Source organism: Bufo gargarizans, chromosome 2 (assembly GCF_014858855.1).
Source record: "Bufo gargarizans isolate SCDJY-AF-19 chromosome 2, ASM1485885v1, whole genome shotgun sequence".
Classification (NCBI taxonomy): Eukaryota; Metazoa; Chordata; class Amphibia; order Anura; family Bufonidae; genus Bufo; species Bufo gargarizans.
The window spans coordinates 564,108,258-564,125,324 of record NC_058081.1 but is presented as its reverse complement, the minus strand read 5'-3'; positions in this window follow the sequence as shown (position 1 = coordinate 564,125,324).

Below are 17,067 nucleotides of genomic sequence, written 5' to 3'. Positions count from 1 at the left end.
TACCAAACTATCACAGTAACAAGATTTTAGTATAACCAGTTTCTTATACATTGTCTTTGAAATGACCAATAACTAATCTAAAAAAAAAATAGCATGGAAGCTTCCGCAAAGAGTACACATTCAAAACGAATAGGAATCAGGATTGGTACAGAGAAGAATTAAGGGGGTCATTTATCAAACTGGTGTAAAGTAGAACTGGCTTAGTTGCCCATAGCAACCAATCAGATTCCTCATTTAATTTTCCAAAGGAGCTGTCCAAAATAAAAGATAGAATCTGATTGGTTTCATTTATGCTACAGATTTCCACTGTATATTTCACTGTTTGCAATGCGTAGGGTTAGATCTTTGGTAAATCCGCACTGAAATCCACCGTGGAATGTCAGCAAAATCTGCAGTAAAATTTCCATGTTGGGCAATCTTCCCCATGTGGCCATGCCATAGCAGCCAGAACTGGTAGTGACACCTGCTGCTGTCTCAAGAAAGGGACCCTGCTTTTCTGTGCTTCTGTAGGAACTCGACTTTATGGATTAAACACACAGCAGTCATTGCATCACCAAAATTTATGATGCAGCGACCAAGCAGGTTCAATCACCAACCACACGGAGACGGTTACAACAGTCTTCCTATCTGCGTGGCATGCCGGTGGACGCCAGGCTGATAGCTAAGGCAAGAAGCTTTCAGGATACAAGCCCCAGACCAGCGTCCCAGATGGAGAAACCAAGAGTCAACAGAGAACACAACAGTCTTCGTCTTATTTCCCTGTGACACAAACTGGCCAAATGTGTCCAGGTTTTTGCCTTCTTCTGGATCACAATTTTTCTCTGCAGGGATTTTGTTTTAATAAATGATTTTGAAATGGATAACCGTGTCTTATGTTTATTTCTCTATGTGATAGGAAGCCCAAATAAAAGTATCCTGCTGTTTTCCCCTATGACCACTTACACTGATGTAAGCTATGACTTTCATTTAGAGTGTCATCTAAGAATTTTCAGGACAGTTGGAGGACTTTGAATTCGGGTTGAGTTTATTCATCCAGAATGGAATTTTCTGACCAGTTAGGTAGAATCGGACCTGCTATAGATAGACGGCCTATCTTGTAGCGTGTATTATATATCTTATTGTGTGAGTTGTATCCCATATTCTTCTGATCCTTCTGTATTTGATAAAGGATGACTTTCGGCTCCGCTGTATCTGGGAGGCTTTGTGGTGATAGGAACATCTATTTTTTGATCCAATTCAATTATGCTAATACCAGATGTTGGGTCAACTGGGCCATTGTGGTATTGTTTAATAAGGTAAGCACCAATCTTCACACAAGCAAATCACTTAATCCCATTGAAATGTATGAAGGTCTAGAGATAAAGTCTCTACTCACAGCATGAGGTGGACAGGCCGTAGGTCTACATAGGAATATGAGTAAATATACATATTAGGGCTCAGGTACACGGTCGTGTTTTATTCTCTGTAAATGGCGGATACTCTAAAAGCCAGATCCCAGCCGAAATCATGGCACCATTTATTTTTTTACTTCTGTAGAAATTTCCAATCCTTGTCCAGAAAACGGACAAGAATAGGACATGTTCTACCGTTCTACAGTTATTGGAGTGACTGTAAACACAGTTGTGTGATCCTCTGAGGTGGAAGCAGGTAGACACTGACCCTGTTTTATCCTTAAAGGGGTTATCCCATGACTAATGTAAAAAAATCTAATCAGACATCATATAGTACATGACAACCTCTTTCTAACAAAGCTAGAACCAGCCCTGCACCTCACATGGATCCAGAGATCTCCCCATTCAATGCTCTGACTAGATTGATATCAAGAAGGCAGCTCAAAGGAAGTGTCTTTTCATGCTGCAGCTAAGGGGGCATGCCCAGTGCTCTCCCTATGCCAGCTCAGGAGCCAGTTGAAGGATGAAACTGAGCATGTGCGGCCATCTCAGGGAGCAGGTCAAAGAAATAAGAAACAAGCATACAGCAGGTGGCGCTACACAGATACATTTTATTGAATAACTCTGTGGCTATGCTAACTTTTTAATTACATATAAATATAAAAGTATTCAGACCCAGGTGCTGGTTTGAAAATTGTAGAATATTTTCTGTGGGACAACCCCTTTATATGCTGTGGGGAGAAAAAATGTTTCCCTATGTAATGGAGATCGCAAATTCGAATAATACATCTGGTATGTCAGTGTCCATGTTGAGGGACTATTTGTGAGGTATTCCGGCTTCGCTAACATTTGATCGCGTTCGCGAACCGTCACGGCCGATGTTCGTCCATCACTGCACCCGGGACCCCCGCCAATCGGCTGTTTGAGAAGGCAGTGGTGCCACAGCTTTCTCTCAGCTTTCCCTAGGCCATGTGACATCACATTCATTGGTCACATGGCCTAGGCGCAGCTCTATACAATGTACAGCGCTCTGATTAGTAAACTGTGAGAAGGTCTGCTGCATTCTCAAACAGCTGATCAGCGAGGGTCCCGGATGTCAGACCACCACTGATCAGATATTGATGACCTATCCAGAGGACAGGACATCAGTATAAAACTCCCAGAAAACCACTATAATGTGTGGAGGCTGACTCAAGGAGGAAGATGTTGAGCCAGACTGGAATTATCAGATATACAACTACATTAAGCATATTAATCCTAACATCTCCTTTTAGAGATGGATTGCGCAAGGCATTCAATCATTAGTTGATATACAGTATGTACTAATTTAGTTATATACCTTTAAAAGGGTATTGCGGAGGAAAAAGTTCAGTTCAGATCAGGTTGGTGGGGGTACTACCGGTGGGACCCCCACCAATCACAAGAACAGGGCCCTGTACCCCCGGCAAGCCCCCTGATGCTCCCCTGAAATGACCTGCGCGGCCGGTCGTACAAGCGCACGGCCGCTCCATTCATTTCTGTGGCTGTTCCGGAGATAGCCAAGCACTGTACTCGCCTATCTCCGGAACTTCCATAGAAATGGATAGAGCAGGATAACTTTCACCTACCGGAATATCCCTTTGAGAGGTTTTAGCCAAAGGCCTCTGATTTGTTAGCATATCTTCAGATTTAAACAGATGAGGGGGCGGAGAGGACCCAGCCGCGCGCACCTCCTCCATCAACTAAGAGACAAGCAGCTGAGGGTTATGCGCTCGTCTGTATGGAGGTATGCAGCACGAGTTATGTGACGCTGGCCACGTCATATGACTCAGCTACTGGGACTATTTAAACAGGCAGCCTGCTGGCCATAGGTCATAAATGCTGGGTTTTGGCTGGACAAATACTGTTACATTAAGGGTCCATTCACAGGTCCGCAAGTGTTTTGCAGTCCGCACTGTGTGCTGTCCGCACCTTTTGCGGCCTTTTGAAAATGAATGGTTCCGCACCTGTTCCACAAAATTGAGGAACGGATGCGGACCCATTTTACGGATGTGTGAATGGACCCTTATGCTGGAACGGGGCTGTGAACGGGGCTTTACACATTGAATCTAATGTGTGTATTCAAACATCACTGGTTTTCCACGGTGGATCCATGGTGACAGCAAGGAAGCATGCCCTATCTTGTTTGTGATTATGGATCCCTCACGCTCATTATAGCCCCTCAACGACCCTAGGGTACCTGCACACGGTACAGATTTGTGTGCAGAAAATTTGCACCAAAACACACTCCTATTCCTAGGAACCTGAGAACCTTCTCCTGTGAGACGGGCGCTCAGGGAGATTAGCAAATTCTGCTTCCAGAAAGCATCAGAGACACAAGACAGCAGAGTGATCAGCGAAATACAGATTAACAGCTTCACGACCACCCATACACTATAAACGTCCTATGGGTGGTTGTTTATCTCTGAATGGACGTTTTAGAACGTCTATTCAGAGATGGCAGCTGCATGCTAATCATGCTGCTGTCGAGCGGGGGGCCCGCTGGCAGTGACAGCAGGGCACCCCAGAGAGAAGGCAGAGAAATTTCCCAGGTGTCCCTGCCTTTTAGGTCGCTGTATACACAGCACTCAACAAGCGCTGGGTATACAGATCAGGAAGCGCTATGCGTTACCTGTCCCAGCCCGGTGGTCATGTGACTGCCGGGGCCAGGAGAGTGCAGGAGATGTCGTCCGGTCTTCCACAGACCTCGATCAGCCCTGCACTGAGGCTGTACAGCACTGTATACTGCTGTACAGCCTCTCTGGGGGGTGTATTTACCCTGTAACTGGGGCTACTATGTCAGCCCCAGTTATAGGAGAAATCAATAGTGAAAAAAAAAATGTGACGTTAAATGTCCCCCAGAGGGCCCCATGGCAAGGATCAAACCAAACCCCCCCCCCCCCCCCCTCTCCACAGGACAGAAGGGTTTATGCCTAAACCCATTTCAATGACCCTGGGGCCATTTTTCCACTGCCTAATTTGCTAAGGCCTCTTTCAGACGGGCGTTGTGGGAAAATGTGCGAATGCGTTGCAGAAACACTCGCGATTTTTCAAAACATTGTAATGCGTTTTGCACTCGCGTGAGAAAAATCGCGCGTGTTTGGTACCCAAACCCGAACTTCTTCACAGAAGTTTGGGCTTGGGAACGGTGTTCTGTAGATTGTATTATTTTACCTTATAACAGGACCTGTGGTGACGTCACTCCGGTCATCACATGATCCATCACCATGGTAAAAGATCATGTGATGGACCATGTGATGACTGTGACGTCACCAAAGGTCCTTGTTGCTACACAGAGCTAAGATCAAGACAGAAGGAGATGCCGGGCTGCGCGAGCAAGTGGCTTAAGGTAAGTTAAATTATTATTATTATTTTTTTAACCCCTCCAGCGCTATTTTACTATGTATTCTGTATTCAGAATGCTATTATTTTCCCTTATAACCATGTTATAAGGGAAAATAAAAATGATCGGGTCTCCATCCCGATCGTCTCCTAGCAACCGTGCGTGAAAATCGCATCGCATCCGCACTTGCTTGCGGATGCTTGCGATTTTCACGCAACCCCATTCACTTCTATGGGGCTTGCGTTGCGTGAAAAACGCACAAAGAGGAGCATGCTGTGATTTTCACTCAACGCACAAGTGATGCATGAAAATCACTGCTCATGTGAACAGCCCCATAGAAATGAATTGGTCAGGATTCAGTGTGGGTGCAATGCGTTCACTTCACGCATTGCACCCGCGCGGAATACTTGCCCGTGTGAAAGGGGCCTAAAAGTTGTTCCTTTAGATCTCATGTACACAACAGTTGTTCGTTGTCCATGTTTCCCTTCAGCAAAAAAAATAGTGCATGTCCTACTTTCTTCACATTTGCAGACAAGGATAGGCATTTATTACAAGGGATCTGTGGAAAAAAACGGATCCTCCAAAAAAAATGGAAGCCGCATCCGTTTTTTTTAGGGGACGCACAATTTGCGGATGCAAAAAACAACTGGCGTGTGCATGAGGCGATAGAGGGTACAGTCCTGACCAAGTTTTCACCCCCAGTAGAAGAGGGGATAATCTCAACTAAGACTGGGCCCCCTCTTGCTCTGGGCCCCATAGCAGTCGCATGGTCTGCCACTATGGTAGTTACGCCCCTGCCCAGAGGTCTTGTATGGCCTTATGGGGGAAGCAAAGTGTAAAAAAAAAAAAAAAAGGGGTTTATAAAAAATAATAAAAATAAAAAGTTTCACATGGGAAAAAATAAATCCCCAATTAAGTAATTAAAATAAATTTTAAAAATAAATAAAATAGACATATTTGGTATTGACGCGTCCGTTACGGCCGGATCTATAAATATATCACATGATCCACCTCGTCCTATAAACACCACAAAAAATAAAAACTGCGTAAAAGAAAGCCATTTTTGTCACCTTACATCACAAAAAGCACAACACCAAGTGATTAAATAGGCATATGTCCCACAAAATGGTATCAATAAACTGTCACCTCATCCCACAAGAAATGAGCCCCTACATAAGAAAATCGCTTAAAAAATTTAAAAACTATAGCTCTCAGAACATGGAGACATTAAAACATAATTTTTTTGTTTCAAAAATGCTATTATTGTGTTAAAGTGAAATAAATAAAAAAAAGTATACATATTAGGTATCGCCGCGTCCGTAACAACCAGCTCTATAAAAATAAAATAAAAAACGGTGCCCAAAAATTTTTTACATTACATCACAAAAATTGCAACACCAAGAGATCAAATAGGCACCTGCCCCCAAAATAGTACATATCAAAATAGTATATATGCCCCCCAAAATAGTACATATCAAAATAGTACATATTAAAAATAATATGGCGTTCAGAAAATGGAGACACAAAAACATACTTTTTTATATCATTGCATCCATAACAACCTACTCTATAAAAATAGCACATGATCTACAGAGGGGAGGATATTGTGTGGGAGTGTCTGAGTGTATTGTACGTGGTTATTGGCTGTTTTTACAAAACCCTGTGGGTGGTAACCTTGTTGGAAGATGTGTATAAAATGCTTGTGTATTAAAATAAAGAGGCTGCTTTATACCTTCATTAAGTTTTGGCTCATGTTTGGGGAATGCGATAACTACACTCTTGGGGATTGCTATATCACAATACTCCCCTGAGTATAAGCTCTTGTAAGAGCTTGTTCATGGTTCCTGCCCTCTGGATGTAGGAGAGGTTCACCCACTGGAAGCTGAAGCCCGGTCTTGGGTCCAGCGTGGGTGGAGGACGGTGAGACCCCAACCAAGCTGCAGCGGTTCGTGGGGTCTGCAGTGCGTACGGTGTCAAGTGGAGTGCTTGGAGTCCTCGGAAAGCACTAGGAGCATCTATCGACGGAGGTACCCGGTCAGGGTGCTAGGAGATCCGTTACAATATGTACCCCAAAATAGTACCAATAAAACTGGCGCCTTATCCCCTAGTTTCCAAAATGGGGTCACTTTTTGGGAGTTTTTACTGTAAGGTGCATCTGGGGGGCTTCAAATGTGACATGGTATCTAAAAACCAGTTCAGCAAAATCTGCCTTCCAAAAACCATATGGCACTCCTCTTCTTCTGCGCCCTGCCGTGTGCCCTTACATCAGTTTACGACCACACGTGGAGGGGTTTCTGTAAACCGCAGAATCATGGTAATAAATATTTTGTTGGGCTGTTAACCCTCGATGCGTTAAATGAAAAAATTGATTAAAATGGAAAAATCTGCCCAAAAAGTGGAATTTAGAAATTTGATCTCAATTTTCCTTTAAAGGGAGTCTGTCACCTCCATATGACCATATGCAGTGCTTACATGGCTCTGTAGCACACCTATACAGGATTGTAATGGTACCTTTGTTCTTTTCTTTAGACTTGCACCAGCAGGAAAAACGAAGTTTAATTCATATGCAAATGAGCACTCGCAAGTGCCCAGGGGCGGCCTTCAGTATGTAGGTGCCCAGGCTTCTCTGCCTTCTTTTCACTTTACTCCTCCCCAGTCTCTTCCTTTGCCCGCCCTCCAAGTCCAGACCTATGGATGAGGCAAGAGACTTGGAGGGCGGGCAAAGGAAGAGGCTGGGGAGGAGTAAAGTGAAAAGTTGGCAGAGCAGCCTGGGCACTTACACACTGAACGCCGCCCCTGGGCATTTGCGACTGCTCATTTGCATATGAATTAAACTTTGTTTTTCCTGCTGCTGCAAGTCTAAAGACAAAGACAAAGGTACCATTACAATCCTGTATAGGTGTGCTACAGAGCCATGTAAGCACTGTATATGGCCATATGGAGGTGACAGACTCCCTTTAATTCTTGTGGAACACCTAAAGGGTTAACAAAGTTTGTAAAATCAGTTTTGAGTAACTTGAGGGGTGCAATTTCTACAATGGGGTAATTTATGGGGGGTTTCTACTATGTAAGCCCCACAAAGTGAATTCAGATCTGAACTGGTCATTAAAAATTGGGTTTTGGAAATTTTCTTAAACATTTTAAGACTTGCTTCTAAAATTCTAAGCCTTCTAACGTCCTAAAAAAATAAAATGACTTTTACAAAATGATGCCAACATAAAGTAGACATATGGGGAATGTTAAGTAATAAATATTTTAATATTAAACATTTAGAAAATTGTGAATTTTTCTAAATTTTTGATAAATTTGGGATTTTTTCATAAATAAAGGTGAAATATATTGACTCAAATTTATGACTATCATGAAGTACAATGTGTCACGATAAAACAATCTCTGAATGGCTTGTATAAATAAAAGTGGTCCAAAGTTATTACCACATAAAATGACACATTTCAGATTTGCAAAATTAGGCCTGGTCAGGAAGGGGGTAAATGGCCCGGTCTGGAAGTTGTTAAGGCCTCATGCACACGGCCGCTGCTGTCCATGGCCGTATTGCAGCCCTCAAACAGCGGGTCAGTAAGGCCGGACTATAGGTTTACCTTAAGGGTAGGCCTTCATGAGGAATTTGGTGCCAGGGGCCTGGTAGAGGTAGGGTTAATGTATGGCGGGAAGCGGAGGGGCGGGTTAGTGTAAGGTGGTAGTTTATTTAAGGGGCGGTAGCTGGGGGGCCATTTTAGAGTCAGGAGAAAAAGCGCCCGCCCACCCTCCCTTGAGTAGGTATGGGGGAGGTAGCAGTGGTAGGGGTTGGGTAGGTGTGGGTTTCTGGTGGGGGTTGCATGTGAGGTATGTCGCGGCAGTCGAGGCGGGGGGAGGTCCTCGGAGCTGGTGGAATGGGTTGCTGCTTGAGAATGAGAGGGCCTCAATGGTGGGGCTGGACTCTCAGGATTGGGCACTCGGTTAATCAGTGAGGGCATCCATCAGTTTGGTGGCTCCGAGCTGGGTGTTTACGGCTGGAGGCAAGGTGGATGGTCCACTGAGTGGTTGTGCTGGATGTATACATGCTGGGGCTTCTAGGACCTCCCTCGGCTGGGGGAATTCATTGTTAAATTATTTGTATTTTTGTTTAATAAATAACGGCTGCTGTGGCCGATTTAAATCCGACTCAAGTCTCTGTGTCTTATTGGTAAGGGGGAAGCGAAAGGGTTAATGAGGGAAGTGTTATGGGGAGGAATGGTTGGTAGGCCCCGGTGGGGTCACCAATAATTCGCTCATGCAATATGCGTGAACCAGCAGTGTGCTCCCCACATGACGGATGCGGACCCATTCATTGAATGGGTCTTGAACTGTCCCGGCCGCCGCACGGACGTTGCTCGTGCATTGGGGACCACAAATTGCGGCCCCCCAATGCACAGAACGGCCACACAACAGCCATGTGCATGAGGCCTAAGGGTGTATTCACACGACGGCGCCATGTTTTGAGGTCCGCAAATTGCAACTGGCGAGGCGGAACGGGCAGCCCATAATAGAAATGCCTATTCTTGTCCGTGATTGCGGACAAGACTAGGACCTGCTTTATATTTTTTGCGGGGCCGTGGACCGGAACAACGGATGTGGACAGCACAAAATTGCTGGACGGATGGGGACTCGTGTCAATGAGCCCTTACAGACACTAATGCAGGGTGAGCGACTACGACTCAGACAACCATCACCACCACCGCTAGGCCAGACAAACCTCAAGTCTGAATCTTACAGAGGACACCTATATCCACAAGTGCCTGCTAGTGCCAACCTATAGTCATCCAACCTGCCACCGTACCTCCTCAACTGGTGCCAGAAATTGCGCTTTGTATTTACTGCTGCTGGATGTATCACAAGTTATATTTTGCACTCAGTTATACATTTACTTCTGGCCTGATTCTTCAAACAACATTTCCACTGCACCAACCCCCAGGGAGCAATGGCCTCAGGGAGTACACCGGGACACATCTCATCAGGGACACTACCACTCCCATCCTCTTCAGGGGATTGCTGCACTGTGGCAGGCCTCCTCAGATCCTTCAGAGGGCCTGAAGCCATAGCAACCAAATGGCTCCCTTTATCTCAGTTGGGGAAAGACTGTTTAGATGCAGAGGTCGCAATTGACCACGGCACCTGAGGAGTTAAATATCCAACTGGAAACTAATTTTCAGCCTAGCGGCGCACATTGAATACGGATGACACACAGAGGGCAAAAAACAGACACAAGGATTGAATACAGATTCTTCACAGGCATCTTCATGGACGAACCATTGACCATCTCGTCACGGATGTTATCACAGACACAAGAATGAGGCCTAAATCTGCACCAAAATCTCCAATGAAAAATGCAACTTTGATGATGTGTATAAGGCCTTTTGCACACAAACGTTGTGCATCCGATCTGTGCATTGGGGACCGCAATTTGCATTCCCCAATGCACGGGCAACGTCTGTGCGGCGTCCGGGACGGATCAACCCCCATTCAACTTGAATGGGTCTGTGATTCGTCTGCACCGCAAAAAAATAGAACAAGTTCTATTTTTTTTGCGGTGCAGAGGCACGCACAGAAACGCCACGGAAGCACTCCGTAGTGCTTCTCTGGGGTTACAATCCGTGCTTCCGTTCCGCATCTCCGTGATTGCGGACCCATTCAAGTGAATAGGTCCCCATCCGTGATGCAGAGTGCACATGAGCCGGTGCCCGTGTATTGCGGACCAGCCGTGTGCAAGAGGCCTAATGTGAAGTGTTGTGATCTCATGTGACATGCTACCCGCCATAGTAGAAAGAAGGGGGAGGATATACAATTGGGTTTCGGGTGTATTGACAGCGGATTCTTTTGTCTGCTGAGTAATAACTACATGGCAGAATGTGGTAAAGCTGTACCTGCACGGCTTGTACCGGAGAAGCTCATGATTTCAATGTGCTTCACATATACATGCTCAGTGGACAAAACTGTACAATCACTGTGGAGATTTGTCCTAATGCAGTTGCAATTTAGTTTCGGGGTAATTTCTGGCCACCAAACCATGCAATTGGGTGGGGCTTCAGGGAGAGACCCCCTGCTGCCGCTGGCAGCTGGATCCCACTGGCATTAGTACCCATTTCAACTCCATCCTCATCCTCTGTACGTGGATACGGTTGAATACAGTGAGACAACAGAGAGCCATCAGCTCCCTGCTCCATCACTCACTCTGCAACCATGTAATATCCAAGGGGAAAAAGACTATTTCAGCCAAAATGTCATGTTTGGATTAAAAAGTAACACTTTATCTGCATACATCATGCATTTGGCATATGTTCACATCTGAATTGTTACTGAATCGATCCACTCCTGAATATCAAAACTGTACCACTGCAATCATGGTATTACTAATCTATACCGTATATGAACAGGATAGAAAAGCAAATAAGAGTTAACACGTAAGCAGACAATCTGACACCTAGTGGTTAATATACGTCTTTACAAGGAAATACTCCTAATCAGTGAATAGAAAGAATGTAGCCCCATGCAATTCACATGACATTGGCTATTAGGGATGAGCGACTCAACTTCGGATGAAACATCCAAAGTCGGTTTGCATAAAACTTTGTTAGAATACAGTACGGTTTGGTACCTTGGAACCGAACCTCGGTTCAGTAAAAGGTTTTTTACAGTAGAAATAAATTTCTGAAGTTATTACCCAAAGTCCCGCGAGACTTCGTGAAGTAATAACTTCGGCTCATAGGAGCCAATACATTCTAATGCTGTACGGAGCTCCTGATTATCATGATTATTATTATTCATTTAAAAAAGTAATTCTGCCACTTTTTATGACTACAGAGCGAAGAAGGAACGGCACTCACTTTCTTGACGATATGAAGAGACTGTCCTGGATAAATATATTTTAATAGTTTGGGCATTTTGGGATGCAGCGGTGCCTAAGATCATTTTTTGTATTGTTTATTTCTTTGCATTGTTACTATGAGGAAGGGGTTGATTAGAATTTGTATATTTTATATACACTACTCACAAAAAGTTAGGGACATTTGGCTTTCGGGTGAAATTTATGGAAAATGTAAAAAGTTCACGCTACAGTGATATTATATCATGAAAGTAGGGCATTTATGTAGAAGCATGCAATGGGGATTTCCTCATCTCAAACTATTTATTGAAACAAAAGCCAACAACAGTGGTAGTGGTGATGGTGCAGAGGCAAAATGACTGGATTAGTGATGTTATTCAAGTAGTATGGACTTGTCACTGTACCATTCACAAAGTGTCAGGCAGTTCTGTATTAACTAAAGTTGAGCAAACCTGCCTTTTGGCAGGTTCTAGTTCGGGGGTTTAAGTGAATTACATAATGGATTCCGTTCTCATGGAATCCATCACATAATTCAATGCCGGCATGCCAAACGGAAAGCTATTCCATTTTGCTTGCCGTCATAATACAAGTGTATGGCCAGCATAACGGAACCCTCGGGCCTGGCCATACAATTGCATTATGCAGCATGCCGGCATTGAATTACGTGATGGATTCCATGACAACGGAATCCATTACGTAATTCACTTAAACCCCAAACTGAAACCTGCCAAAAGGCAGGTTCGCTCAACTCTAGTACTGACTAGACACACCTGCCCACACTGTAACACCACCACCAGCGCGAAAGGCTTATCTGGTGACAACAGTGGCTGAGGTCTTTGATGTCTCCACCATCGTTGGTGGCCATCATTTCTACTCAGCATGAATCGACTTTCATCAGTGAACAACACTGAGGCCTACTGGTCCATCAGCCAACTTAGATGCTCCCTGGCCCATGCAAGACGATGACGCCTGTGCCTAGTAGTCTGGTCAGGTACCCTTCCAGGCCATCTAGCGCGCAGACCACGCTGATGTAAACGGTTTCAAATACCAGTGTTTCTGGGAGAAGGCCTCTCAGATGCTATGGTCGCAATTGACCATGGCATCTGAAGGGTTAAATGTTCATGATGAATGTCATCACAGACTTTTCCTCTAGGTGTCTGCTGTGTAAAGGCCCCTTTAAATTGAACAATTTAACAGGCGATTGTCTGAAGGATTTGCATGCAGCAATACCCACCATAGTGTTGGGAGTAATGATCCCTAATACCATCGCTCATCCCCATTAGGGGCATTGGTAGGGTCTCAAAAGATCCAGCACACATGCCCCAGTGCATGTGTGCCATATTCTCAGATTATCTGCCCTCCACCTGACACACAAGCCCTGTACTAAAAACATATTTTACTTGCTGGATGGACATTTTTACATTCAGTGTTACCAAACATACTGGATAGGGATGAGCGAATCGATTTTGGATGAACCATCCAAAGTCGATTTGCGTAAAAGTTTGTTTCAATGCTGTATGGTACGAGCACTCTGTACAGTATTAGTATGTATTGGCTCCAATGAGCCAAAGTTATTACTTCAAGAAGTCTCGCAAGACTTTGCATAATAACTTCAGAAATTGATTTATACTGTAAAAAAAAAAAACATTTCCCGAACTCTGGTTCGGTTCCAAGGTACCACTTGGAACCAAACCCGAGTTGGGGAAATGTTTTTTACAGTTCAAATTAATTTTTGACGTTATTGCGCGAAGTCTCGCGAGACTTCGCAAAGCCATAACTTCGGCTTATCGGAGCCAATACATTCTAATGTGGTACGAAGCTCCTGCTTCGTACGTTATTAGATTAAAGTTTTATGCAAATCGATGTTTCATCCGAAGTTGATTCGCTCATCCCAAATACTGCACTATACAGCACCACATACCTCTTACATCAGGTGCGTTACAGGTGATGCATCCTCTCATGTAGACTTTTTTTTATTCGTCTTCTCCATTTGGCCCATGACAAAAATTCTTTCAGCTGTGTCTCGTCTCTGCAGAGTTTGCCAAACAGACATCTTAGGTTCCGGGAAGAAGTCACAGTTGCGCATGCACGGCAGCGTGCGCGTTCAGAACAGCGAGCGGCCCGGCCGGGAGAAAAGAAAGAGTCTTCTGGGCAAGCGCGACCATCGGGATTTTGGAGAAGAGCGGTGGTCGTAACCAGGGGAGACCGAGTCACAACAATAAGGTAAGTGGGGATGAATTTTATCCTAATCGGTGGGAATTTGTTAATAAAGTATATTTAGAAAAATGATCACTGTCAAATCATTAACAGATTTAACAGTGATCATTATGATTGGATAACCCCTTTAAGTGTCACATTTGTTTGTATTTGTTATATTCTCTGTTGTTGTATCTGGGCCTGAGACAGAGACTTCCATTCATCCATCTGGGGAGGAATGGGTTGTCTCTGGTGCTATACTTATTCCAGGGCCTAGTTATCCTGCATATGAATATTCCTACCTTCAAGGTCTATTCATATTGATAGGTAGTCAGGGCCCAGATTAGGGTTGTCTAAGAGGTGATCTGTTTCTTCCCTAGTTTCCAGGCCCAGTTACTGTTACCCTTCCCTCCTGTGTTCAGTGTGGAGCCCCCCCCCCCCCCCCCCCACACACACACACACTGATCATGACACCTAGTAGTTAAAGTGTCCCATTATAGTGATCCCACTAGTTATAATGCCCCTATAGTGTCCTATTAGTTAAAATATCCTGTTATAGTGACCCAGTAGTTAAAATGCCCCAATAGTTATAATGCTCCCCTGTAGTGCCCCAGTAGTTTAATTCCTTTCTGTGGTTCGCCCAATATAAAACCCTCCTGTAGGGCGCCAGTAGTAATAAGGTCCTTCTGTGTTACTCCAATAGATATAATGCCCACCTGTAGTGCCCCAGTAGTAATAAGGCCCCCTTGTGATACCCCCTATAGTTATAATGCTCTCCTGTAGTGCACCAGTAGGTATAAAGCCTACAGTACTTATAGTGCCCCCACATAGTGTTCCTAGTAGGTATAATGACCCATTCAGTGCCCCCAGTACTTTCAAAGTCCCCTTGTAGTTATAAACCCCCACCCCCCATGGTGTTCCCAGTAGGTATAATGGCCATTTTAGTTCCAGCAGCATTTACAAAGCCCCCCCTATAGACACACACACAAAAAGAAAATACTCATCTGACTTGCCATCGCCTGAGGCCAGAGTTGCCATCTTCTGGATTCAGGCGGCTTTGTTGAAGTCACCGTACACAATGACGTCATCATGCCACCAGAATAACATTCTGGGCCCTGGACAAAATATTCTGGGGCTCAAGCCCCGAATGTTTTGACCTGGTGATGCCCCTGGTCCCCATACAGAATCAATGTTTGCCAGCAGCAGAGTGTAATTAGATGGCACGATTTGCTGCTGGCAAATGATGATTTAGATGACTGCACAAACAATCATAGTATTTGATGAAGAAGCGTTTCTCTTGTTCATTGGGTAATCAGCAGCACCTTTAGGGCGCCTTCAAATGCGGCAGATTTTGTGTCAGAAAATTTGCGACTGAAAATCAGTTCCATATATTTGAAGGGGGCAGCAAGCACATGAATTTCTGCAAGCTCCATTAGGCTACTTTCAAATTAGCGGCAGCCTTCTCCTGCAGGCTGTTCTGACGGGTGAACAGCCTGCTGTATCGATGCTGCCGCTAGTGCACGCGTGCCGTTGGCAGTCCACTCCGGCCCTATAAACTATAATGTGGGCGGGCCGGCAGCACGGCAAACATGCAGAGAGGCGGCCGGAATAAAACTACAGCCTCAAAATCTGCCGCGTGCTAACGACTACACCTACGAACACTTGTTAGCGATTATCTGGCCAAATCTTAGCCTGTGTAAAAGGGCCTTAAACCAGCAGAAACCCAGCAGCTATGGCACCTGCTCATGAGCAGTCATGACCTTTTGGGTACCTGCACATGGTACAGATTTGTAATCTACACCAAAATCGCACAAAAAAAGACATATAAATCCACACTATTTATCAAGTTTTTTGGGCGTTTTTTATGTGATTTTTTTGTAAAGATTTGATTTGGTTTTGTCACGGATCCCACCCTTTCATTGAAAAGCATGAAAGCTGCACAAAAAATACAACAATTGACATGCTACAGATTTCAAAATCCGCACAGCAGGTCAATTTCCGCACCTAAAATAAAAAGCAAAGTATACATGATTTGTCTAATCTCATACACTTTACTGGTTATGTATTATGCTGTGTTTTTTCCTGCACAAAATCCACATGGAAAATCAATGTGCAATCCGCACCATGTACAGCCATCCTGAAAGGGATTCTGTCGCACCATTTTCATCAACAGCACTGAGCCACTGCTGAAAATCGGCTTCCAAGTGCCCAGCTGGGCACTTAAAGGGGTTGTCCCTCTAAAAATATTCTACGGTTTTCAAACCAGCCCCTGGATCTGAATACTTTTGCATGTAACAAAAAAATTTGCATAGCAACTGAGTTATAAAAAAAAAAGGATCTGTACAGCGCCACCTGCTGTTTTTTCTTTCTTATTTCTTTGTCCAGCTCAATGAGATGGCCGCACATGCTCGGTTTCATCCTTCAGCTGTCTCCTGAGCTGTGATAGGGAGAGCATGGACACGTGCCTTTACCTCCAAGAGATAATACACTCCCCTTGAGCTGTCAGCTTGATATAAATGTAGCAGAGCAATGAATGTGGAGATCACTGGATCCACGTGAGGTACACGGCTGTTTCTAACTTTGTTGGAAAGTTGTCATGTACTATATGATGCCTGATTTTCATGTTTTACATTGGTCATGGGAAACCCCTTTAAGAACTGTTCTGCAGCAAAATAAAAGTGTTTTTCCTTGACATGGAATACAGAAACAAAGTGCACATGCAGCCAGCCAGTATCGCAGGGGCAACACGTGAGGTGCATGGTGGGCCGATGAGGGGCCAAACAATAACAACACAGTTCATCAGTTTACTCACAGTTAGCAGAAAGCCTCCCTGGGCTGGCAGCACAGTGTTGAGGTGGACAGCACGAAATCCTCCGGGGCACGCTCTGTGGCAGGGAAGCATCAGCCAAGATGGAGGTTTAGGTGCCCTTGATGTCAGGGGTGCTTGTTGCGTCTGAGTCCCTTGATGGTATTTGTCGTGACACCAGTAACGTTAATGGTGGTACAACCAATGGTAAGAATAAAGTAGACAGTGGTAGGATACAACTCACAACTTTTACTGATGTTGGTTCCAGTTGCAGCATGTACATCAAATAGAATACAGTCCTTTGTAACTTAAAGGAATCCTGCTGATCCACTGTTAATAGGTTTGGCTGGGTTTAGCTTAGCTTGAAGGTTCTGTATCAGTGTAATTTGGTGAGGTTGCTGGTGGCTATAGTATCCTTCACCTGGATACCAAAAGGTCTTTTATGCCTGGTTGG